General features: G+C 41.4%; 1 protein-coding gene and 1 pseudogene across 4 annotated transcripts in view; one reads left to right on the forward strand and one right to left on the reverse strand.

Annotated features, from left to right (window-relative positions):
* Nucleotides 1-2,953, reverse strand: part of ARID3B (AT-rich interaction domain 3B) — a 47,885-nt gene extending 44,932 nt beyond the window's left edge. For all 4 annotated transcript variants that reach the window (XM_027957189.2, XM_027957188.2, XM_042235245.1 and 1 more), the window contains exon 1: nt 2,855-2,953. The gene's annotated coding sequence lies outside the window, so the exon portion shown is untranslated. The remainder of the gene's footprint in view (nt 1-2,854) is intronic.
* Nucleotides 2,954-12,908: 9,955 nt separating this feature from the next.
* Nucleotides 12,909-13,203, forward strand: LOC105603297 (large ribosomal subunit protein eL39-like; annotated as a pseudogene).
* Nucleotides 13,204-27,635: the final 14,432 nt, after the last annotated feature.

A 27,635-nucleotide genomic window follows, 5' to 3' on the forward strand; every position in this document is an offset into this window, starting at 1 on the left:
GGCTTCCCTGGTGGCTCAGTGGTAAAGAATCTGCCGGCCAAGGCAGGAGACCTGGGTTCAATCCCTGGTCTGGGAAGATCCCACATGCCCCAGAGAAACTAAGCCTGTGCACCACAACGACTGAGCCTGTGGCTCCAGAACCCGGGAGCCACAGCTACTGAGCCCACGTGCCGCAACTACCGAAGCTCGTGTGCCCTGAAGCCAGTGCTCTGCAACAAGAGAAGCCACCATAAAGAGAGGCCCGCACACCGCAAAAGAGAAAGTGTAGCAGTGATGACCCAGCACAGCCAAAAATACATACACAAATAATTTAGGGAAAAAAAGACGTCTTCTTTGCTCCAGTAAAGGGCATGAATTCTGAACATTAAACATGTGCCAGTAAACCTGAGTGGTGGGAGTTTGGGGCGGGGTGGTAGGTGGGTAAGAAAAAGTGTAAGGAAGAGGAACAGGATTTAAGAGGAGAAATATGGGATGAATCTCAGTAGTGCTGGACAACTGGTGGGTTTAAAACAAAGTAAACCTAGATGACATGAAGTCTGCAAACATCTGTGTTCTGATCTCTCTTCCTCAACATTATCAAACACTAATCTGTTTATTACTGAAAAAGCAACTGGGTTTGCACTGTACAGAGGTTGTGAGTAGGAAAACCACAATAAAAAAGGGAAAGAAAGGCCTGCCTACAAGAAAGAGACTATTGCTTATGTTCCCAGGGCCATCAGAGAAAGATATTACCATCAAAGCAAGACAGAGTTATCAGGCAGACACAAAGATTTTTCTCATAGAAGAGCAGAACCTAGCAAACTCCCCTTGGGTTTAAACTTTTAAAATTTCCCAGAATAAATGGCCAGCCTGCTTTTTGAGTGGGCCGAGCCAATGCTAACTGGACATTATAGCCTCAAAAAGAATCCAATTTCAACCACATGAGAGAATGAAACACGAAAGGAGGCAAGAGTTCTCAAATTGCAATCATCAACTCAAAAACAAACGGGGGAGGGGGGATTCCTCTGGAGATTTTTAAGCTTTAATTAATTGGAAACAGGTATCAATATCATCTAAACAAGTCAAAGCTCCATTTAAAAATTTTTTAATTTTTTTTTTAAAGCTTCTTTTTTAAAAACAGTCTAGTAAATCTCTTCACATCCCCTTTCTTTCTGATTCACTTCTATGACATTCTACGACAAATACAAAAAGGAAAGGCTTTCAGGCCAAAAGTATTCTGGGGGCAGGTTTATCAACATTCTTACCAATCAGTCTCCAAACACACACCCCTTTCACACCCTCTCCTCCTCTAACCAGCCCCCCTCTTCCCTTCCTCCTTTTCAGGCCACCACCCCCAGCAAACCTCATTTGAGTTATGTTTCCTCAGCAAGTCTCCGCAACTGAATGGATTACTATGCATGGGCAAATTTTAGGTGAGCGGCACTTGCAACATGGCGTACAGTACTATCAGCACATAAGAGCAGCAGCAGCGGTGCACAGGTTGGGACTTGATACATTTGATAAATGTCCTGTTCCACTGTTGAAGGATTGGGCAGAAAGACTTAACAAAAGAAAGAAACCTAAATGTCTTAGCATCTTCAAAAACTCACGGGGAAGTAATCACACCCCTAGCAAAATCAACTGCTTGGATTTATGTATTTTTTTTTTAACAGATTGAAAAGGTACAACTTTTAAAGCTAGGCAAAAAAAAAAAATTTTTTTTTAATTTTCATTTTCTGTTTAATCTTAGAAGCACTTCGTTCGTCTTTTGCATTCTGTGAAAAATTCAAATTCCAATTTGCCTCTTACTGCCTCTACTTCCTCTCGTCGCACTTTAGAAAGTGTGAGTTATGCCTGCAGCAATACTTTCATTCTGCTATAGCCCTTTTTATAGCGTAACAAAGCATGAAAAGGTTTACACCCACGTTAAATCCAGTTGCCAAAAGTGTTCATTTAAGATAAAAACAATCTGCATCAAAGAAAAGTAAACAAAAGAATACGGAAAAGTAAAGAATTCGGTGGTCATTTTCATTCTCCTTATAACATTATAACATCAATCGATCACAAGCGGGATAATTTTTCAAACAAGTCCTGCCAGCCATCGAACAACTGTTTCTTCTCTTGTGGCACCATCTTCTCTGTATGCTGTCCCCAGCGGGGAGGGGTGGGGGGGTATCTCACAGCCTCTTTAGGAAGACTGAGATGACTCAGTTCTACAACTCGATGCGTACACCCTCCCCCAAAGAGCCCATCTTCCCCCCGACCCTAAGCAGCTAGTAGATCCAGACAACAATACCACCTGCCTACTTTTAGAAAACTTAGGTCTCAAAAATCTAAACCACTCCATCCCTTCACACGGCCCCCTCCCCCATTTCCCCTAAAGTTCCCGGACCTGCAAGACGGGCGCAACGGACTCCTTGCAGCTTTGAAGCCCGCCTCGCCCACCATTCCTTCTACCTTCGTTCAGATCCCTCTGCCAGCCCCCTTTTACCCCATACATCCATCACCCCGCCATTCTTTACATCCCCCCAACCCAACTCTATCCCTTTTACCTCTACCAAGCCCCCCTCCACCCCCAAGCCAATCCGCTGGCTCTTCTTAGATCGTCCCAACGCCACCTTATCTTTGCTCTCTCCGTTTCCAGGGGCCCCTCACTCTTCCCATCCCTTTATCTCAAATCACCCTAATGGGCGAGGGCGCTTCTCGGCTCCTCCCAGCGCTCTCACTTTTCCTCCGCGGCCCCCAGTGCTCCGCCGGCCCGCGCCTTCACGTCTGCCGCTACACACCTGCCTTCCCTTCTACTCCTCCGTTCCCTCCACCTGCCACAGCACCCGCTCCTGCCCAGGCTGAGAGAGACGGACCCCGCGCGGCTTACCTGTGCGGGGCGCTCCGGGTCCGCCGGCGGCGCAGGAGGCGGTCACTCAGGCCCCGGCGCGGCAGCTGCGTTTCAGAGTTCTCCGCAGCCGGGGGCCACAGCCGGGGCGGGGCCCGCACCGGAAGCGGCGCCGCGGGGCCGGGTTGCCGGCCCGGGGCGGGAAGGGGGCGGGGCCATAAGGAGTGGGCGGGGCCTGATGCCGGAAGTGGCCAAAAGGGGAACGAGGGGCGGGGTTTAGCGGAAGTGACTTCCAGCGAAAGCTCCGCCCAACCTAGTCGTGGGCGGAAGCTACTGGGAGCTGGCGGAAGCTTCCGCCAATGGGAAAGCGCAAAAACGGAGGAGTTCCGGTGAGAGTACTTCCGCGGGGAGTTGAAAAAAGCCGGTCCGCTTGCTCCCTTTTCTGCGAGTATTCTAGCTGTGAGGGCCAGCGGTAGGTAGAGAGGAAGGTAAATAAAGGACAAGAAGTGTCAGGGTTTTCTGCTGCTGCGGTCCCCTCCCCAGCCCCCTGCCTACAAACCGCTTTTCCTCTGAGATTCCCACTTCCAGATTAGCTTTTCTGTGTCCTCTGAGGATTCAGCATCCCCTGGAACTCTCTAACATGGGTTAGTATTCTCACTTCCCAGGTTCCAGAAGTGGGGCCAATGTGCCAAATACTGTCACCTCTTGTAAAAACCCTTGCTTCTGTGACGCTTACTCGTAAGACTTTGGCACCCATTTAACCACCTCTGTGAACACGATCTGTTAATATCTGCATCCAGCTTCTTGTAACCATCTACCATCTTGATAAATTCAGAATCACTGACAATTCATTTAACTTGCAGGCTTCATCCCTTATCTCAGCCTCCCAATCCCAGCCCCAAACCTGGATCTTGTCACCAGAAACTCCGTCCTGTTAGGAATCAGTAATTCGAACATCCCTCTATCCAACCACAGCCTGATAACCTTGAGCTTGACTGCTCAAGAACGTCACCAGAACTGTCTTTTTCGCTTTATCAGAACCTCCAATCTGATGAAAGCTTTCTACTTAATTCCCACTTTTCAGTTCCCTCCTTATCCATCTTAAATTCAGTGTTATATCATTACAGTCCCCTTCTTACTCTTAAACCTGCCCCAACACTCCTCTTTTCCCCAGATAAGTCCTCCACCGTTGATGGATTAACATGCTTCTGTATGCCTGTATCTTGTCACAGTAAATTGTCCTGCTGAGCAGATTGGCATCCTTAAATACAATAATTTCAACCTTAAATGAGCTCTGAACAGTGTCTGGAAATTTCATCATATTTTTCTAGTTAACTTGCTCTCCACTGTCTCCAAATCTCTAATCCTATGCTTCCTGTACTGCTTCCCTGATTATCCTACCAAGTAGGATAATAGAAAATGTAGAATGCCCTCAAATCTAGAAATCTACATGTGTTTCCATCCTGTCCTTGCCTCCTGTAAGTTACTCAATCAAAAATATTCATTGAACAACTATATGCCAGATGAGACATCATCTAAGTGCTTGTTGAGCAATGAACAAAAATTTTCAAGGATGTTTCTAGTGTGAGGAGACAGAAAAACAAATATATATGTGTGTATGTATATATTCTAAGAAGAACAAAGCAAGGTAAGGGTTAAACAGTGGTCTCAGGTGGCCACTATTTTAGATGTTAGAGAAAGATTCATTGATAAGGGACACTTAAGCAGAAAATGGAATTGATCTGATGGGGCTGTGCCATGTGGATATCTAGGGAAAGCAAGTTCTAGACAGGAGAAGCAAATTTAAATGCTCTGAGGCAGGAGAGTGCTTGACATGCTATAGAAATAGCAAGGAGATTGCTCTAGCTGATACAGAGTCAGTGTGGGGAGAGTGGTAGGAGATGAGATCAGAGAGGTAGCCTGGGGTCCAATCATGTGGGACTTTGTAGGCCATGGTGACAACTTTGGATTGTTACCACTAAAACCACTGAAGAGTTGTTTGATCACATTTAAGCCTCTTAAAGTTTCATTCTAGCTATTATGTGGAGAATAGACAATGAGGGTAGAGAAGTAAGAGTGGAAGTGCTAGTTCTGGCAGAAGATGATGGCAGCAGTGGAGGTGGTAAGAACGGGTCAAATTTCAGGTGCATTTTGAAAATAAAGCCACAGGACTTACTAATGGATTATGTATAGGTTAGGGAAGAGAGTAAAGGATGATGTCAAGGTTTTTGTCCCAAGTAACTGGTAGAATAGTGATATCATTACTAACCAAGAAATTTTGTCCGAAGCTGACCCCGATGGAATGCTACTCAACAATAAAAAGGAATGAAGAATTTTTTTTAAAAAAAGGAATTAGGTATTGATATACCCAACATCTTGGTGTTACAACAACATAACAATAAAGGCATTATGCTGAGTGAAAGAAGCTAGTCTCAGAATGAAAATCTTGAAAATATTAAAAATATAGTGGCGCAGAATAAGTCAGTGGCTCCCGGATTTAGGAATGGAAGAGTGACTATAAAGGGATGGCAAAAAGAAGGATTTGGGTGTGATGGAACTCTTCTGTATTCTGATTGTGGTGGTAATTACGTGAGTCTATACATGTGTTAAAATCCATAGAACTGTATAACAAAAATACAGTCAGTTTTATTGTATGATCATGTTTTATTTTTTTACTGTGCTCAGAATATGTGTGCTGTGCATGCTCAGTCGTGTCCAACTGTTTGCAGCCCTGTGGCCCACCAGGCTCCTCTGTCCATGGAATTTTCCAGGCAAGAATACTGGAGTGGGTGGCCATTTCCTATGCCAGGGGATCATCCTGACCCAGGGACTGAACCTGCATCTCCTGTGTCTCCTGCATGGGCAGGCGGATTCTTTACCACTGCGCCACCTGGGAAGCCCCATATTGTATGATAAGTTTTTAAACCAGACTTACCTTGCGAGCTCAAGTTTCCCTTCCTAATTCTCAGGGTTCTCCCTTTAACCTTTTGCAATGTTGGATCCTTCCATCTGCATTCAAACAAGCTCTAGTTTCAACCATCTTTTGCTTTGAAAAAACAAAAACAAAACACCCTTTCCCTTGACCCTATTTTCTGTGACTAAGGCCTTATCTCAAGATTCCCCTTCCTGGCAAAGCTTCTAGAATTACTGTCCTCATTGCAGCCCAAGCGATCTTATCTCTCTCTCTTTAAAATGCTCTACGGCTTCCCATTACTCTTGGGATTGAGACCTAAATTCCTTCATGTAGCCGGCAGAACCCTAGCCTCTGCCTACCTCTTCGGTTTTAACTCTGCCTCAGGTAGAGTAGAGGACCCAAGAGGGGGCAGCCTTCCTAGATAAACTCAGTAGTAGTTGAAATAACACACACACTCTGCCCCACACCCCACCCCTCACCCCCCATAATCATGTGTTTAAACTCTGGAGATAATCACCCATTCTGGTTACCAGAAATATCATTTAATCTCTCTACTTTGGCATCCAAGATGTGGTAGATTGAACAGAATAACCATAGGATTTTTCAGCTTCTTTTGAGAGGTGGAGTCTGTTTCTCCATTTTCTGAATCTCAGCTTGGTCATTTGATTTGCTTTGTTTCCATGGGATATTAGCAAAAAAGTATTAAAATTTTTTTTTAAACTTTATTTACTTTTGGTGCACTGGGTCTTTGTTGCTACGTGCGGACTTTCTCCAGTCGCAGCAAGTGGGGGCTACTCTTCATCGTGGTACATGGGCTTCTCATTGCGGTGGCTTCCCTTGTTTTGGAGCACAGGCTCTAGAACGTGGGCTCGGTAGTTGTGGCACACAGGCTTAGTTACTCCTTGGCATATGAGATCCTTCCAGGCCAGGGATCGAACCCCACCCACCCACCTATGTCTCCTGCATCAGCAGGCAGATTCTTAATCACTGGACCACCAGGGAAGTCCATAAAAATCTTAAAAGGTGCTTACAATTATGGCTTGCTCTCTCTTGCTGCTGAGAACTCTTTCACCACCTTGTGGAAAACTCTAGCTAACCTGCTAAATGATGAAAGACATGTAGTTGTCACCCCAACTGACATCTAAGCAACTGCCAGACATGTGAGTGTGGCCCCTTAGACAAACTAGCCTGCCAGCCATCAGATGTGTGAGCCAGGCCGTTGCAGACCATCTAGGCAAAGCTATGCTAGCCAAGACCAGAAGTCCATTGACAAACCCATAAACCAGTGAAAAATTAGGTTTATTGTTTTAAAGTTAAACCAGTAAGTTTTGGGGCAGTTTGTTTTGCAATAAAAGTAATTGAAACTCAGGGCATTTCTTTGCATCTGTCCGGCTAGATTTGGTTGGTGGAATTCTTACAGCTGAAGAAGAAAGTCTCCGTACATCATCTTCACATAGCTGGCCTATGTTAATTAAAGTTCTCCCATCACATTTTGCTTAAATACAGCAGGAATGTAATCTTACGTCATGTCTCTTATTTCAGCTGTTCAATATAGGTGATATTATTTGCATGGTTTTCACTGATTTTATTATTTTTAAAAAATAAAGGTTGAATTGTATAAATATTAGGTACTATTCATATGTATGTTTTGTTATTAATTTATTCTTAAATAGTACAGGGCATAAAAGCTAAGAAACAAGCTGAGAAATATGTTAAATGGCCACATTATAGAAAAATAATGTAATTAGTTACAAGTAAAATGGAAAATGCTTTTATAAGTTTATGATAACCAATGTGAATTACTGATATAATTTGTGTCCATCTTAAAGAGATTTGGTATTTTCACATGAATAAGTGTCAATCTGGGGACTTGGGAACATAAAAAATGTTTTCTCATTGAAATTAACCGTGATTACATTTTCCACCTGCATTGGCCCCATAAGAGGCTTTTCAGGTAAGGCAGAAGGGGACCGTCCTTTTACTATAATAGAAAATTTAAATGTGACAGATGATTAAGGCTCTTCTTGCTCTGAGATCAAGGTATAGCCTCAGGAGCCTCTATTAGCACATGTGTATAACTGTGTGTAAAGAAAGAATGTGACAAGCCTGAAAGGAGGTGTATCCTGTTCACACATTCCTGAGGAGACCTTGCATTTGTGGTGGTGTATGTACCAGTAAAGTTATCTGTATCCTGATTTGACTTCCAATGTCTTTTCCTACAGGGAAACATACACCCACCAGGCTGACTCCTGGGTCCTTTCTTTCACAAAACTGTTTGTATTTTTGTTATTGTTCATTTTTTGTTTATTTTCTTAAAAAAATTTATTTTTATTTTTATTTTTTTACCTTACAGCATGTGCAGTCTCAGTTCCCTGACCAGGGATTGAAGCCGTGCCCCCTGCAAGTGGAAGCATGGAGTCTTTAACTATTGGATTGCCAGGGAAGTCCCTGTTGTTCATCTTTCAAATCAGATAGTATTTGGTGCCTGATGTCTGAGTTATGTTTTTCAGCCTTCACAAGCCAGTCAACCCTGGGAAACTGCCAGCACCTAGTTATTGAGGCCCGAAATAATAAGGCCGGCCGGTGGGGAGCAGCCAGCCTTCTCCTGCAGGAAGCCCATTCCCTTTTAACCTGCTGTCACCACAGAGGTCCTTTCCAATCCTTCAACTGGGATTTTCCAACATTTTGATGAACTAGATTATATTGTTCTTTCCCTGACCTGGAAGAGGTCAGACCCCTGAGGCAAGTGATTCATCTTTACAAACATTGGTTCATTTCACTCTTTTTGACACAGAATTGAAAGCTATTTTTGCAAAGCTCCACCCAGATTTCCAGCACTCAGTAGTCCCATAGGCTTCCAGAGCAAATGGGAATAGGAGGCAGTTCAAGCCATCTGTCCTAGAACAAAACCTCTGGTCTCAGGTCTGTGTCTTTGGTCGGGGCTCTTTGGGAGCTACCTGTCCTCCCATCCAACAGAGCTGTTATAAACCAGATACTATCAAGTGCTGACAAGACTGATAGGAGAGGGTGCCCAAGCTGAAGTCAGCCTGGAAGTGAGCTTGGTTGGCTGGGAGAATAGTGGTGCCAACCAGTTCCTATAAATGTGTCCACAGACACCTACATATGGTCAGGGGCTTTAACCCATCAAATATCTTTATTCCCAAGCACCAGCATTGAATGTTGAGTTCTTAAAAATAGTAATATACATTTTCTGTTGTCAAGATTGGGCTTCCCTGATAGCTCAGTTGGTAAAGAATCTCCTGCGATGCAGGAGACCCCAATTTGATTCCTGGGTCAGGAAGAGTCCCTTGTGGCTCAACTGGTAAAGAATCTGCCTGCAGTGTGGGAGACCTGGCTTTGATCCCTGGGTTGGGAAGATCCCCTGGAGAAGGGAAAGGCTACCCACTCCAGTATTCTGGCCTGGAGAATTCCACAGACTATATAGAAGAACATGGGGTTGCAAAGAGTTGGACTTGACTGAGCAACTTTCACTTTCACTTTTCATTATCAAGATTGGCCAGGACTCTTGCCCTTTCTGTGTTTAAAAAAAAAAAAAATCCAGACAACTATAGAGATGTTATGGAAGAGACCAGGCAAGGATTTTAGAAACATGAGCTCAGAAGATGCAAAGTATATTGGAGAAACAGTGGGGAAGAAGTTAAGTTTCTCAAATATAGGGTGGGGAGCGCTTGATTTTGTAATGCTTAGGCATTGGGCTCATCATGTCTTTATTGTTCCCACACAGCACAGCTATGTTCCTTCCTGTTGTGAGCTTAAGGCTAGTTAATCCAGAATCTGAGCTAAAGGAAACCAAGTATAGTTTAATAGGCATTAGGAGTTCCTGATGTTTTATTAATGTGGAATATATTCAGAGCTACAGAAGTTGAAAAGATTGTCTGTTCTCCAAGCCTTCATTTGCTACTTTATGACAAGAGCATGTGTTGAATGCTTTGATGGATTCAAGCCAATCTTAACACAGGTTCTTAGCTCGGATGCAATTTCAGGGAATGATAACCCCATTTGGGAATCTGTTTCAGAAACTTCATCTTGAAAAACTGAGCCTGGCTTTCAGTCTCTCCAATTAAAGTGAAAGTTTGATTTTATAATGCTTATAACTGTACTAAGATTATGTTAGAAGAGAAAAAAGTAGTTGTAAAGCTAACTGATTTATCAGTAGTGTTCTCCTGACCAATCCCCTTTCATGCTCCCTGCCACCCTCACAAAAAAATAGGGCAAAATACTTGGCTTAACACTGGTCATCAAGCAACGAGTCATTTCCTAATATGGACAGTTGAACCCTCTAGTTTCACTTCTGGAATTCAAGTACTTGGAGAATGGCATTTACATTTGTGTACATTTTCTGCAACTCCCTCCCTCTCACTCCCCAACTCGATGAACCCTTTGTGTCGTTTGCTTTAACATTAATTTTGGCATCTACAATGACTAAATTTCCGGAACCTATAATATAGGATCAGTCTGAAAAAACAAACAAACAAACAAAAAATACATAGGATCAGCCTGAACCCAATACAATCTAACCCTAATAGTTGATACAAAATTCAAATGAATAGTCACAAGATTTGAGGGCTCTCTCCTTAATAAAACTGAATCACTACCCCACAAAACTGTAGTCTTTAAAAAGAATGAAGTCAGTACATTTCTGCTGACATAGGAAGTCATCAGTGGTAGAATTTAGAAACTAGGAAGTCACAGAGAAGTGGGTAAAATAAAATTATCTTGGAAAAGAAAAAGTGATTTAATCTTTTGAAAAATAATTTCCCATCTTAATAATAAAGATAGTTATGATACATGTGCTAACCTTAGACTCAAGTTTAATTTTTGTTTTCTTTGGTAATTAGACAAAATTATATATTATGGAAAACTTTACACTGCTTATTAACTGATGGTTACTCTGTGCTAAGCACTTTACTTACATTATCATTTAATCCTCACAGTAACCTTCATTTTGTGCCCACTCAGTTGTGTCTGACTTTTTGCGGCTTCATAGGCTGTAGACTGCCCAGGCTCTCTGTCCATAGGATTTTCCAGGCAAGAATACTGGAGTGGATTGCCAATTTCTTCAGGGTTCTTCCACACCCAGAGATCCAACCTATGGCTCCTGCGTCTCCTGCATTGGCAGGCAGATTCTTTACCTCTAAGCCACCAGGGAGGCCCCAACCTGCATTTTACTGTTTGAGAAAACTAATGCATATAGGAGTTAAACAACTTGCCGGAGGTCAAATACACGTTACATGTAGCAGAACTGGGCTTTGAGCGCAGGGTCTCTGACTATAATTCATGCTGCTGACCTCCGTGCTATATTCCTCTCATCAATGTAAATGTTTGAATTTGTAACCATTTGAGTTTTACAATAGTAGGCCACAGAGAATCAATATGGTCAAATATTAGCTTTGTAATTTGGCTAAAAGAAGCTAAGTAAAGTCCTAATTCAGAGAGTAAAGCCAGATACTGGTGGACCTGAAGCTGACCTGTGCCTTACATTTGCAGAGTACAAGCTGAAAGAACTGCAACATAGGATACTAGCTAAAGGTTAGAAACAGCCTAAATGGTTCATGTGTAGGGAACTGGCTAACTAACATGGTACTTAAGCTATCAAAAAGCAAAGTGGAAAGAAGATAAAAATGAAGTTCGTAATGTACTAATGTGGATCGCTTTCCAAGACATTAAATGAAAAAAGCAAGGCTCTTTACAGGATGTTTGTATGTTACCATTAATAATCACGTTCAAACAGGATGTGCATATATAATCATTATGTTGAACAAGCATGACTCATGGGGTGTATATCAGTTAATGCAGGCTAAACAACTGCAGCAAATAGACCCAAAACACAACTCAGCAAAGTAATTTTTTTCTTGCTTACCTAATAGTTCTGGACAGATATTTAGGTCAGGGAGGAAGCGCTCCTACATTACTGTCATTCACAGGCCTTGGCTCTGTTCATCTGGTTTGCCACCACCTGGGTCAGAAAGTGGTACACACTGCTTCCACCCACACTGGAGAAAATGTTGTCATGTGGCTATACTCAAATTGAATGGGAATATGGGAGACTAGTCTAATAGTTCCAGAGATTAATAGATTTTGCTAGACAGACAAGGCCTCTGTCACAGTCAACCTCTCTGGTCACCTCCTCCCCAAGGGTGAAGACAAAAGTCTCATTCAATATTGAATTTCATATCAAAATCATGATTTCAGTCTTTTCTAATTAGCTTGGATGAATTTCCTCATGGTCTAGCAATCTATGAGCTAAAAGTCAAGTTGTTGCTATCAATGCTTCATTACTACTCCACCCAGTACCCAATGATAAGACAGAAAAACAGCAATAAAAGAAGTCCCTATTTTGAAAAAAACAAAAAAAAAAAGTCCCTATTTGGAAAAGGGAGAATGGGAAACAAAGCAGTCATGTCCAAAGCTATCACGGAATTCTGACATATACATTATGAAGATATTCTTGGGCAGAGGATCTGAATAGACATTTTTCTGAAAGAGACATACAGATGGCCAAGGGCACATGAAAAGATGCTCAACATTGCTAATCATTAGGGAAATGCAAATCAAAACCACAATGAGTTTAAAAGTTAAAAAAAAAGAAATCCACAATGAGGTATCACCTCATACCTGTAAGAATAGGTGTTATCAAAAAGACAACAAATAACAAATGTTAACAAGGATGTGGAGAAAAGAGAACCCTTCTGCACTGTCGGTGAGAATGTAAATTGGTGCAACCACTATGGAAAACAGTATGGAAGGTCCTCAAAAAACTAAAAAGAAACCTACCATATGATCTAGCAGTTCTACTCCTGAATATTTTTCTGAAGGAAAAATTAAAAAAGATAAGGTCTGGGGTTGCACTGCCAGGGACTCTCTTCTCTCTGCAAGGGATATCCCCAGTGACCTTCCATTCCCAGAGACTGGGCTACACTATAAGAAACTCCCAGCTCACTCCTTGAGGGATCCTGACCATCTCCTGGGCAGAGAAATGGCTCCGGAGTGGTACCTGCTGCACCTTTTCACAGGTAGTACAGGGTCTATTTTTCACATCGTTTGGTTGAGTTTTATCTGTTTGTAATTTACTCTTCTGTTTGAACGCCTGAGGCAGTGGAATCAACAATAATACTTCCTACGTCATTTAAGAGTAGAAATTACAGGAATTTGCTGCTTGCAATGTCTTCTCACAAGACTTTCAGGATCAAGTGATTCCTGGCCAAGGAACAAAAGCAGCATTGTCCCATTTTCCAATGGATTCAAATGAAAACTGGCAATAAACTTGGTACAACTCCAAGAGAAGACATTGGAGAAGAATCAGACTGAGTCTGTAAGAAGCCTTGCATATGAAGTGCTACTTAACCTGCTGAAAGTCTATGTAGGATACATTTTAAGTTAAAATTTTTATAAAACAATATATATATATATTATGAATCCACTTTATAAGACTTTAAAAATATGTGTGTATACACAGATATGCGTACACACACACACCCCCCCATATGTGTGTATGTACATTAACGAAACTGGAAGACTGGGACATCACTGGTGGTCCAGTGGTTAGCAATCTGCCTCCCAGCCTGGGGAACATGGGTTCGATCGCTGGTCCGGGAAGATCACACGTGGTGGAGCAACAAAGTCCCTGTGCCACAACTCCTGAGCCCGCCTGTGCTCTAGAAACTGGGAGCCGCAACTCCTGAGCCCAGGTGCTGCAACTGCTGAAGTGTGCCTTAAAGCCTGTGCTCTGCAACGAGAAGCTGCCACCATGAGAAGCCCATGCACCGCAACCAGAGAGCAGCCCCCTCTCACTGAAAGAAGAGAAAGCCTGGGCACAGCAGTGAAGACCCAGCACAGCCAGAAATAAATAAATGAATGAATAAGTAAAGTTAAAAAAAAACTGGAAGACTATATACCAACGTCTTAACAATAGTTATCTCTGTATGGTCCTATTATAGGTGATCTTTATCTCCTTCTAGGTCTTTTCTACACCTTCTAATGACCTACTGTCTGAACACCTCATGAGTATTTTAAGGGAGAAATGGAATATTTGACTCTTGGTGTTTCCTCTCTAGTGGTCCATCTGCTCCTGCTAAGTCGCTTCAGTCGTGTCCGACTCTGTGTAACCCCGTCCCTGGGATTCTCCAGGCAAGAACACTGGAGTGGGTTGCCATTTCCTTCTCCAATGCATGAAAGTGAAAAGTGAAAGTGAAGTCGCTCAGTCGTGTCCGACTCTTAGCGACCCCATGGACTGCAGCCTACCAGGCTCCTCCGTCCATGGGATTTTTCAGGCAAGAGTACTGGAGTGAGGTGCCATCGCCTTCTCTGAGTGGTCCATCTGGCTCAGTAATAAATAAGTGAAACATTTTTTTGGAAAAGGTCCACTCTTTAGTGGACCATAAGGACACATCAAATGGTAAACTGTGATTATGAGTGACTTTGTTTTCTGCTTCTTGTGTTTTTTGGTTTCCTATTATGCTCATGTTAACTTTAAAAAATGTTATTTTAAGAACCTTAAAAAATGCATTCCTATGTTTTTGCAACCTTATTTACAATAGCCAATTTACAAAAGCAACCTAAGTGTCCATTAATAGATGAGTGGATGAAGAAGTTCTATATAAAACATATATATAACATACATATAACACATACATATATCCTGACATATGCAATGTAATATCAGCCTAAAAATGATGAAATCTTTCCATTTGTAATAGCATAAATGGGCTTAGAGGATATAGTGCTAAATGAAATAAGTCAGAGAAAAATAAATACGGTTATTATGTCACAGGTGGAATCTAAAAAACATAACAAATGAACAAACAACAAAACAGAAACAGGCTCAGAGAGAGCAAACAGGTGGTTGTGGGGGTGGGGGGAGGTGGTGAGGGAGGGTGGGTAAGTGAAATGGATGGGAAGATTAAGAGGTACGGTGGGTTTTTTTAAGAGGTGCAGTCTTTCAGTTACAAAATAAATGAGCCACAGGGATAAAATGAACCACATAGGGATTATAGTCAATAATTATGTAGTATCTTTGTATGGTGACAGATGGTGACTAGCCCTGTGGTGATCGTTTCGTAACAGAAATATCAAATCACCATCCTGTGCACCTGAAACTGTTAATAACAGAATGTTGGTCAGTTATACATCAATTAAAACAATAAGTTAAAGGGCGTTATAAAAAGATACTCTATCCTGGCAGCGAAGGAAGTTCTCAGATTAGAGCCGGTTTTGCTCTTGTCGTTGTTCTCCGTATGCCCTGCTTCTGCCCTCTGGCAAGTCCTTGCTCAGCCACTTTTCTCCCTGGCTCTGTGAATTGGGAGCATGCCTTCCTTGAGGACTGTACGGCCTTGACAACCTGCTTCCGGATGGTTGGAGATCCAAGCGCTGTTTTATGGTTTTACTTATTTATGCAGGCCAGGCTTGTGGGGATTTGGGGCAAAATAGTTCCTCCAGAAATTTCAGCTCTATTTGCTTCTAAGCAGCTTGTATTCCCAAAGATCTCTCAGACAGGTTTTTCTCTGGATCATGACTTTGGTGAACTTTCCAGTCCCTCTTTATTCTGCTAGTTGTATGTTTATTGATGTTGCAGTCGTATCCTCTCTAGTTGGTGCTGGAATTAAACTCTACTGTGTAGTGGCTGCCTCATGAGTTGGTGCAAGAGATGAGCCTGAATCAAAAACACATGATGACCAGCACAACCACCATTTCACCTGGCAGGGAAAACCATAACCATATCTAAGAATGAACCTAAGAATCCATCCAATCTAGATGAACTAGACCTAGAATTCTAGACCAGGGCTCAGCAAACTGTAGCCTGTGGAGCAAACATGGCCAACCATCTATTTCTTTAAACTTACTTGTTTATATATTCATGATGCTTCTGTACTACAACAGCAAAGCTGAGTATCTGCAACAGAGATAGTATGGGTCACAAAGCCTACGATATTTACCTTCTGGCCCTTCGTGAGAAAATAAAAAATTACCCTTTCTTTTTTTTTCTAATTTTTGATAAGATACATCCTGATATATCTGTGCATATATTTTTAGCATTCTTTTTCATATCTTTCTTAAAAATTGAAGTCTAATTGATATACAATGTTGGGTTAGTTTCAGGTGTACAGCAGAGCAATTCAGTTATATATATATATATTTTTTTCTTTTTCAGATTCTTTTCTCCTATAGATTATTTCAAAATATTAAGTTCCCTGTGCTATATACAGTAGGTCCTTGTTGGTTTTATTTTATTTATTTTATATTTATTTATATTATATGTTATCATATATTATTTATATTATTTATTTTATTTTAAATTTTATTTATTTATTTTTGGCTGTGTTGGGGCTTTGTTGCGGTGAACAGGATCTCTCTAGTTGCGGTGATCAGGGCCTACTCTCTAGCTGCAGTGTGGGCTGCTCACTGCAGTGGCCTCTCACTGTAGAGCATGGGCTCCGGGGCGCACAGGCTTCAGCAGTTGCAGTGCAGACTCAGTAGTTGCGGCACACAGGCTTAGTTGCCCCGAGGCACACGGGATCTTTCCAGACCAGGGATCAAACCCATGTCCCGTACATTGGCGAATGGATTCTTAACCACTGGACCATCAGGCAGGTCCCAGTTATCTATTTTATGTATAGTGGTATGTATATGTTAATCCCAACCTCCCAATTTATCCCTCCCCTCACCCTTTCCCTTTTGGTAACTATACTTTTTTTTCCTATGTATGTTAGTCTCTTTGTAAGTAAGTTCGTTTGTATCTTTTTTTTTTTTTAATTGCCCATTCTTGTTCTAGACAATAGTAGCCTCTTCCATGATCTGTCAGTGAGGACTAAAAGGGAAGAGGAGAATGGAAAATTCCACTCTTTATACTACAAAGCTACAGAAAAATTCCACTCTTTATACTACAAATCTCCCTACCAAAAGGGAGATGAGAATGGAAAATTCCACTCTTTATACTACAAAACCAGTATGGTACCAGCACAGAAACAGAAATATAGATCAACGAAACAGGATAGGAAGTCCAGACATAAACCCACACACCTGTGGCCACCTAACCTATGACAAAGGAGGTAAGAATGTTCGATGGAGAAAAGAGTCTCTTCAATAAGCAGTATTGGGAAAACTGGACAGCTACATGTAAACGAATGAAATTAGAATACTCTCTAACACCATACACAGAAATAAACTCAAAATGGATTAAAGACCTAAATATAAGGCTGGATGCTATAAAACTCTTAGAGGGAAACATAGGCAGAACACTCTATGACATAAATCACAGCAAGAACTTTTTCAACCTACCTCCTAGCATGATGAAAATAAAAACAAAAATAAATAAATGGGGTCACAGGTGAAAAATAAATAAACGGAAACTAACTAAACTTAAAAGCTTTTGCACAGAAAAGGAAACCATAAAACAAAAGACAACCTTCACAATTGGAGAAAATATTTGCAAATGAAGCAACCAACAAGGGATTAATCTTCAAAATATACAAACAGTTCATGCAGCTCAATATCAAAACCCCCAAACAACCCAATCAAAAAATGAGTGGAAGATCTAAACAGATAGTTCTCCAAAGAAGACATATATGGCTAAAAAACACATGAAAAGATACTCATTATCACTAATTATTAGAGAAATGCAAATCAAAACTACAGTGAGGTATCACTTCACACAGATCAGAATGGCCATCATCAAACAATCTACAAACAATAAATGCTGGAGAGAGTGTGAAGAATAGGGAATCCTCCTACACTTGGTGGGAATGTAAATTGGTACATCCACTATGGAGAACAGTATGAGGGTTTATTTAAAAACTAAAAACAAAGCTGCCATATGATCCAGTAAATCCCACTCCTATATCTGAAGAAAATAATAATTTAAAAAGATACATGCACCCCAGTATTCATTGCGGCACGATTGTCAACAGCCAGGACATGGAAGCAACCTAAATGTCCACCAACAGAGGAATGGATAAAGAAGTGTGGTACAAATATACAATGGAATGTAACTCAGCCATAAAAAAATGAAATAATGCAATTTGCAGCACCATGGATGGACCTCAAGATGATCATACTGAGTAAAGTAAGTCAGACAGAGAAAGATGAATATGTTGATATCACTTACATGTGGAATCTAAAAAATGGGTACAAATGAGCTTATCTACAAAACAGAAATACAGTTATAGACATAGAAAACAAACTTATGGTTACCAGGGGGAAAGGGTGGGAGGAGGGATAAACTGGGAGATTGGGACTGACATATACACACTCTTATGTATAAACTAGATAGTTATTAAGGAGCACAAGGAACAGTACTCAGTACTCTGCAATGGCTTATTTGGGAAAAGACTCTTAAAAAGAGTGGCTATATGTGTAGGTATAACTGATTCGCTTTTGTATACCTGAAACCAACACAACATTATAAATCAACCATACACCAATAAAATGTTTTTAAAAAAGAAAAAAAAAATTCCACTCTTGCCTGAAGAAACTTACTCATGCCCTCAGGAATTGAAACAGGAAAAGGTAAGACTTTTCATTATCAATCTTGGGCTGACTCACCCATGGACACCAAACTTGTTACAATAGGTCTGCTCTTGAAATCCACCTCATCAATGACTAACCCCACTTCAGTTTGAGCCAGTCATTGCCAATCATTTATATTTAATCTAAACCCCTCATTTCCCCCCAAATCTATATAAACCCCATCTTTTACTTTGTTCACAGACATTATCTGTCTCCTTGCAAGTCTCCCTTGCCTGGCAATAAATAATTTCCACTTAGGTTTTTTTTTTTTTTCCTTTCTAGTTTTAAAGAATTGTGATTCCTTTAATACTGCAAATCTAAACTATAGTGACTTAACAAAATAGAAGTTTATTTCCTGCTCACCTAGTAGTTTTGAACAGGTGTTCAGCTTTGTGGCGCAGCTTTTATCTTCCTTGTCATTCATGGATCCAGCTGCATCCAGCTGTCAGAAGAGGAAAGAGAGTTCCCCTGTGTGTGGTATTCTGGGAGGTATTTACTAGACCAGTCCTGGAAGTGGCACCTCACTTGTTGTTATTCAGTCGCTAAGTGTCTGACTCTTTGTGACTCTAGGGACTGCAGCACACCAGGCTCCTCTGACTCAGACTCACGTCCTTTGACTCTGTGATGCTGTCTAACCATCTCACCCTCTGCCGCCTGCTCCTCCTTTTGCCTTTAATCTTTCCCAGCATCAGGGTCTTTTCAAATGAGTCAGCTCCTTGCATCAGATAGCCAAAGTATTGGAACTTCAGCATCAGTTCTTCAATGAATATTCAGGACTGCTTTCCTTTAGGATAGACTGCCTGGATCTCCTTGCAGTCCAAAGGACTCTCAAGAGTCTTCCCCAGCACCACAATTTTAAAGCATTAATTCTTTGGTGCTCAGCCTTCTTTATGGTCCTTCTTTATGCTCTCACATCCGTACATGACTACTGGAAAAACCATAGCTTTGACTATATGGACCTTTGTTGGCAAAGTGATGTCTCTGCTTTTTAATATGCTGTCTAGATTTCCATGAGGTCACAAAGAGCTGAACATGGCTGAGCAACTAAGCACAGCAGAGCACAGCACAGCTAGGTTTGCATAGCTTTTGTTCCAAGGAAGAAATATCTAATTTCTTGGCTGCAGTCACCGTCTGTGGTGATTTTGAGCCCAGGAAAATAAAATCTGTCACTGCTTCCACTTTTTCCCCTTCTAGTTGCCATGAAGTGATGGGACCAGATGTCTTGATCTTAGTTTTTTGAAGTTTGAGTTTTAAGTCAGCTTTTTCAGTCTCCTCTTTCACCCTCATCAAGAGGCTCTTTAGTTCCTCTTCACTTTCTGCCATTATAGTAGTTTCATCTGCATATCTGAGGTTGTTGGTATTTCTCCTGGCAGTCTTGATGCCAGGCTGTGATTCATCCAGCCCAGCATTTTGCATGATGTACTCTGCATGGAAGTTAAATAAGTAGGGTGACAATATACAGCTTTGTCATACAACTTTCCCAATTGTTCCATGTCCAGTTTTAACTGTTGCCTCTTGACCTGCATACAGGTTTCTCAGGAGACAGGTAAGGTGATATGGTATTCCCATCTCTTTAAGCACTTTCCACAGTTTGCTATGATTCGCACAAGGGCTTTTGCATAGTCAATGAAGCAGAAATAGATGTTTGTTTGGGTTTTTTTTTTTTTTTTGCCATTTCCTTGCTTTCTCTAGGATGCAACAAATGTTGGCAATTTGATCTCTGATTCCTCTACTTTTTCTAAATCCAGCTTGTACATATGGAATTTCTCATTTTGCATACTGCTGAGGCCTAGCTTGTAGGGTTTTAAGCATAACCTTGTTAGCATGTGAAATGAGTGCAATTGTACAGTAGTGTGAACACCCTTTGGCATTGCCCTTCTTTGGGATTGGAATGAAAACTGACCTTTTCGAGTCCTGTGGCCACTGCTGAGTTTTCCAAATTTGCTGGCATATTGAAGGCAGCACTTTCACAGCATCATCTTTTAGGATTTGAAATAGCTCACCTGGAATTCCATCACCTCCACTAGCTTTGTTCATAGTAATGCTTCTTAGCAGTAGTGAAGTCGCTCAGTTGTGTCCGACTGTGCCCCCATGGACTGTAGCCTACCAGGCTCCTCAGTCCATGGAATTTTCCAGGCAAGAGTACTGGAGTGGGTTGTCATTTCCTTCTCCAGGGGATCTTCCCAACAATGCTTCCTAAGGCCCAGCTATTTGAATACACCAACCCATCTTAACATTTCACTGGACAAAATTTATTCTAGATGTTGTTTCAAACTGCAAAGGACAGAATATATGTTAGCAGGGAGTCAGAAGTCTCTACTACAGAGTATAAATCAGAAAACATCTTTTTTTAAAAAACTTTTTATTTTGTATTGGAGTATAGCTGATTAACAATGTTATGATAGTTTCAGGTGTTCAGTGAAGGGACTCAGCCATACATATATCCATTCTCCCCCAAACTGCCCTCCCATCCTGGATGCCACATAACATTGAGCAGAGTTCCCTGTGCTATACAGTAGGTCTTTGTAGAAAGCATCTTAATTTTTGTCTTCCACTGGCCCTTTAGTTTATTCTGTAAGGCTGGTTTTCCCTTGCCCCTTTTACCTGGGTCAAGTTCATCATCTTTTTGAATCACTCTTAGGTGTTAAAAGTCCTCCTGAAATGCTAGTCTCCCAAACAACATCAATTAATTAACAGAAATGCCCAGCTCCCTCTAACAGTCATCACTCTAAAACTGATTTAAAATTGAGGCTCCTTCCTCTTTCCCAGCATGGGCCTCTAGGATGTGGGTCACCTCCTATGAAAAAATTTTGTGTGATCCGTTCCATTCCTTCTTCATTCAGTGCTTCCACTTTCCTCATCTTGTTGCTGTCTCATCCTTCCAAGCTGAGTGGCTGTTTATTCATCTGGTGTGTTTGTAGAGATTAGAAAAAGGTCCCCCTTCTGAGTGAATGCAACCCCATGTGAGACCACTGTGCCTTTGTTTAAAGTAGGAAAAGGCAGCTCTTCCTCCAAGTAGGCACAGCCCCATGCCAGGGCATATGGTTTGGAGACTGAAAGCATGCTGGACTTCAGCCCCCTTTGGCAGCTACAGCCAGGCGCCCTTTTCAGTGAATGACTTTATACACCCACAAAGCTGGTTAAGGTTGGAACTTATGGAGGAAGTCACTGGGGAGACAGTAATGTTTGCCCTTGACTTGTGCTGTGGTGGGTGACATCTGCCTTCTCTAGGGTTCACAGATGTTTTAGGTTTACTCTTTATTTATTTTTTGCAGGCTGTATTTATGAGTTTTTTTAAAAAAATTTTTGTTTTTTAATTGAAGGTAATTGCTTTACAGAATTTTGTTGTTTTCTGTCAAAACTCAACCTGAATCAGCCATAGGTATACATATATATTTCTGAGTTCTTTAAAGCTCCGTCATTCCATCTTTGAGGATTCATCTCTGCACCTGTTTTTTTTTTTTTTTAAGTATGTATTTACCTGCATGTTAGTTGTGGTATGTGGGATCTAGTTCCCTGACCAGGGATCATACGTGGGCCCCTTGCATTGGCAGTGCCGAGTCTTAGCCGCTGAGCCCGCATGCAGGTCCCCTCTCTGCACTTGCTTTCACATAGGTGAGTACGTTGCCTTTGTGGTTGTTTGTTTATAATTCTTTCTTGAGACTTGGCATCTGGTGATACGTCTCCACCTTCCTTCTGCTGAAGTCCACTCACTTCTTTAGGCAGCTTTCTTGAACAGGATCCAAGACAGTACGTCTCCAGAGTTCTTGCCTGTGTATACCACACTTGGACTAGGGAAAACATGCTTATTTGACCCACTGTTGGGAAATCTGTTATATCCCAAACTGTAGCTTCATCTCTTCCCCACAGGACGGCTAAACCAGATCTTTATTTTTTACATATCCTAGATGTAACTGAGATCTTAACCCTAACCATAACCCTAACCCTAATCCAGCCATATGCCTTATATCGTGCAGCCAAATTCCTTATATTAAGGGGCACACACACCTCTGGATGAGGGTGGGGATGGTGGCAATAACCCAGTACAAAGTAGAATAACTCTCTAAAACCCTTGAATTGCTTCTCTTTTTTCCTACCTCTCCAATAGCTTTGGTAAGCTGGAGGTGGGTGGTGAACTAAGAGTAAAAAACTGGTTTTTCTACATTCTCCTTCTGGAAATCCTGTGTTGGTGAATTTGCATCTAACTTTGAATATGACCTTACTGTTTTGGGATCTCAGCCAAATCTAAGACTAAGTGAAGTTCGTTTAAATGTTTCATCTATATATATCTCTGGAAGTATATACATGGAACAGAAAATATTGGTTATCTTTGAGGGAAATTTGTTGGCACAGGGAAGTTGTGGGAGGGAGAAATTTTCACACATACTCTTTTGAACTGTTTTAATTTTAAACTATATATATGCAGTACCTATTTAAGAAATTTGCCTTCTAAATATATACTAAAGTACGTTCCTGCAATAGAGCACTTTCCAACTCTTAAGAAAAATGAGCTAAAAATTCTGATGTAGAAAAAAAATCTCAAAGATGTGTTTAAGAAAAGGAAGATCCAGAATGTTTCACAATGCACCTATTTATATACAATAAAATTATATGTAATTACATGTTTTAACAATAAAAATAATTATTTTTTCCAGAATAATTTTATTCGGATAGACTAAATTATGTTGTAACAGCATATTAAACTTGAAATCTCACTTACTTACCACAGAAAAGGCTTATATTTCTGGTGTATACACATGTCCATTGAGAGATAAGCAACTCTTTTGGGGTAGCTCTTCTGTTCTCCATACAGTGACTCAGGGATCTAGGGTGTTTACGTCTTATGGCTCCTCCACCTAAAGGCATGGCTCCAGCATAGGAGAGAGCTGGCACTACACACTTTGGCTAAGGAGGACACATATCACTTCTGTTTGTAATCCTTGAAGCAAAACTAGTCTCATGGGCCCTGCCTCGCTAACAAGGCAGGATAGGCAATATTGTCATTGTTCAAGCTGAGGAAGAAGAAAATAAAATGGGTTTCAGTGTCTTTTGACATTGTCTCTGCCACAAGAACACATGCACAAAAAGGTAAGATAAGGGAATTTCCCTGGTGGTTCAGTGGCTAAGACTCCTTGCTCTCAATGCAGAGGGCCTGGGTTCCATCCCTGGTCAGGGAACTAGATCCCACACGCTGCAACTAAATAATTTTTTTTTTTAAAGGTAACAAGAGGAGGGAATCTGAGGATCCGAAATCAGAAGACTTACTTTTCACAGTACTATTCACTACATTCACTTTCTTGTTTAGACTTTTTAAACCATTGGGTCATGTTTGCCTTTTCAATGGAAGGAACAATTACATTTAATATCAATGGATACTAAAACTAGTTTTAAGAGGAATAGATATAGTGTAAAAATATCTCCCCACATGATACTTATTAATTACAAATGGACAAAGTTTAATTTTACAATGGGAAACATGACAGATACCGCCTTAATTTAGGGGTCAAGTTAATTAACATCACCAGTAATGGGACAAACAGACATCGTGTGCCTCCTGATTTAGTGAACTGAGAAGAACGCAGCATCATTTTTGTGATATTTCTGCCAAAATTGCATAGCCTGAACTTAATCATGGGGAAAAACCAGATAAATCTTGAAGGACTTTATACAAACTATCTTGCCTGTATTCTTCAAGTGACAAAATAATGAAAGGCAAAGAAAGACTGAAGAATTAATCTAGGTTGAAGGAGCTAAAGAGACAAGTCAACTAAACGCAATTTGAAATCCTGGATTGGATCCTGAACCAGAAAAATACTATTTTTCTCTTGGCTGTAAAGGTTATTGTTGGGACTTCCCTGGCCACGCTCCCAGTGCAGGGGGCTTGGGTTTGATCCCTGGTCAGGGAACCAGAACCCCAGTGCTGCAACAAAGGCCTGGTACAGCCACATAAATGAAAATAAATATAAGAAAAAAATAAAGGACATTATTAAGACAATTTATGCCACTTTCCCTTTTCACTTCCATGCATTGGAGAAGGAAATGGCAACCCACTCCAGTGTTCTTGCCTGGAGAATCCCAGGGATGGCAGAGCCTGGTGGGCTGCCGTCTATGGGGCTGCACAGAGTCGGACACAACTGAAGTGACTTAGCAGCAGCAGCATGATACCTGAATAAAATCTGTAGGTTAGGTGGTATTTTTTTTTAAAAGCTTTATTTATGTATTTAGTTTTAGGTTTTGGCTGTGGTGGTCTTTGTTGCTATACATAGGCTTCCTCTCATTGCGACAAGCAAGGGCTACTCTTCACTGTGGTGCTCGTTTCTCATTGAGGTGGCTTATCCTGTTGCAGAGCACGGGCCCTAGAATGTGATGGTGTTAGTAGCTGCAGCCTGTGGGCTCTGTTGTTGAGGCTTCTGCGCTCTAGAGCACAGGCTCAGTAGTTGTAGGCATAGACTTAGTTGCTCTGCGGCATGTGGGATCTTTCCCGACCAGGGATCAAACCCATATCCCTTGCATTGCAAGGTAGATTCTTAACCACCACACCACCAGGGAGGCTCCAGATGGTATTATTGTAACAATACCATTTTTTTGATTTTATAATTGTGCTATTGTTATGTAAAAGATATTTAGAGGTAAAGGGGCATCATATCGCAATTTACTATCAAAGAATCACAGGGCTCAGGAAGTAATTATACATTATATACATACATACATATATATATAGAGAGAGAGGGAGGTGGGAGAGAGGGTAAGAACAATAAAACAAATGTGGTAAAATGTTAACATTTTGAGAATCTGAATAAAAGGTATATGCGAGATCTTTTTATTTTTCACATAGCCATTCTATATTTCTGAAGTTCTTTCAAAATAAAGTTTTTAGAAGTGACTAGTTGAAAATTTACTGGTGGTCCAACGATTAGGACTCTCAGTGTTTTCACTGCTGGGGCCTGGGTTTGATTCCTGATAGGGGAACTAAGATTCCACAAGCCATGACATGCCCCCCAAAAAGTGACTAGCAACTGTGCATATTAAGTTTGTGACTTCTAAATACAATGCTGCTGCTGCTGCTAAGTCGCTTCAGTCGTGTCCGACTCTGTGTGACCCCAGAGACTGCAGCCCACAAGCCCCCCCACCCCCACTCCGCCCACCCTGTCCCTGGGATTCTCCAGGCAAGAACACTGGATTGGGTTGCCATTTCCTTCTCCATCTAAATACAATACTGATTAGCAAATTCTATTTGTAATAGGATAAAGGTACAGAGTAATTATTTTCAAATTATATCTCACAGACTTATGGTGAGAATCAAATGTCGTAATATGTGTAAATACAGACTGTGGTCATTATTGCGTTGTCTATGTGTGAATCCATCGTTTTCATCATTATTATTATTTTAAATTTGGCTGAAGTGGGTGGTTCCCACTGGAGAGTAATAGCAGTTGAGGTTGAAAGAGTGACAGGAGAAAAAGGCAAAATCTTTTAATTTTGAAAAAGATACTGAATGCCAGGCAAGGGGGCTTAGGTTTTGCCTTGTGAAGGGCAACTTGGGATACTGAAATGTTGAGTACCAAACTGGGATGAGGGAAGCTGAGTTCTTAGCAGTGCTGGTAGTCTCCTTAGGGATCAGCTGAAGAATGTTTCAACCTCCTCATTTCAGTTAAGCTGGTGGGTTTTGCAGATGAGACATCGTCTTATGAGAATTCAAAGACTGAGAGGGCAGATAAAGAAAAACAAGGAGATAAGAAATGTCACATCACCAAGACCAGCTACACAAATCGTGGGGCCCATTGTGAAATGAAAGTGCAGGGCCTCCTGTTCAGAAGGTAAGAAGAATTTCATAATAGTAACAGCAGAAGATTAAATTAAGTCAGAGTTCCCACTGAGCATGGGGGTTCATGTCACAGCACAAGCCACAGACCCGTGAAGCTGGCCTTGTACAAACAATCCACCAAGGATGTCCACATTCTGCTGTTCACCCAAGGTTACTAGGTAGGTGCTTTCAGTTGAAAGGGACTGGAACCTGATTCAGAATGGCTTCAGCTATAAGGAAATGCAGATGGCAGAAGATTCCTCTTCAGGCATAGTACGAGCAATGGCATTTGAAGTCATAAAGGCCCAGGTTCTCTGGGGCAAACCTCTGCGCTCAGCATATGGGATTTGCCCTCAGGCCCCATAACATCTGCTGTAGGAAGTGGGCCACCTCCTCCTGTTCTCTTTGAATGGAGTAAAGATGCCTTTCCCAGGTGGTGGTTTAGCTGCTAAGTCATGTCTGACTCTTGCGATTCCATGGACTGTAGCCTGCCAGGCTCCTCTGTCTATGGGATTTTCCAGGCAAGCGTACTTGAATGGTCTGCCATTTCCTTCTCCAGGATATCTTCCTGACCTAGGAATTGAACCCAGGTCTCCTGAACTGCAGGCAGATTTCTTTACCAACTGAGCTACCAGGGAAACCGCTCATGTTTCCTTGGTAAGGGCCCATATCCATGGCAGGAGGCATGTGGGGCCATGATTGAATTAAGCAGTCAGGATGCTCCTCCTGCAGCTCTGCATGGGGTCTTCTTCCCCTGAACCTCAGGGAGGAGGGTGGACAGCTAAACAAAATCTGGGCTCTGGTGGGAAAGAGGAGAATGATTTTTCTCAAAGGTCTCTGACACACTGATGATTCCAGAACTGCTGATTCAAAGACAGGGTGGTGGGTTAGCAACACCATGCTGTGTGAGAGGCAACGATGTTACACAGTTTAACCTTAGGCGGGTCACAAAAGTATATATTTTTTTCAATAAAGACATGTTTATTCTTATGTATATATTTAAAAAATAATTTGTAAGGGGAAAACCAAAAGCACCAACCCATAAAGAAAAAATTGATAATTCAAGCTTACTGAAATGAAGACTTATTGTTCATCAAAGACACTATTAAGAGAGCAACAAAGCAAGCCACAGAGAGGGAGAATATATTTGCAATACATGTATCAGACAACAGACACTTACCAAGAGTACACACACACACACACACACACACACACACACACACACACATCAAATATACACATACAGGAATGGGGAGGGGAGAGGTGGGGGAGCTGGGAGAAGAGGCTAGATATGACTTGTGGCAAGTCAAAGAAGAGTCCCTGGGGTTCTGGAGCAAACCTATGCCATCTACAGTGGAAAATTCAACACCCTTTGAAAAATATGTACACATATTACAATACAAAAAATCAATAAGAAAAAACTAGATAACTCAATTAACTAAAGGGCAAAGAACATGAACAAATACTTGACAAAAGAGGATATACAACTGACCGATGAACATGAAAAGTTTTCGGCCTCATTAGTCATCAGGGAAATACAAAAACCACAGTGAGATACCACTTTATGCCAGTGAGAATGGCTA

The sequence above is a fragment of the Ovis aries genome, chromosome 18 (genome assembly GCF_016772045.2).
Source record: "Ovis aries strain OAR_USU_Benz2616 breed Rambouillet chromosome 18, ARS-UI_Ramb_v3.0, whole genome shotgun sequence".
Lineage (NCBI taxonomy): Eukaryota > Metazoa > Chordata > Mammalia > Artiodactyla > Bovidae > Ovis > Ovis aries.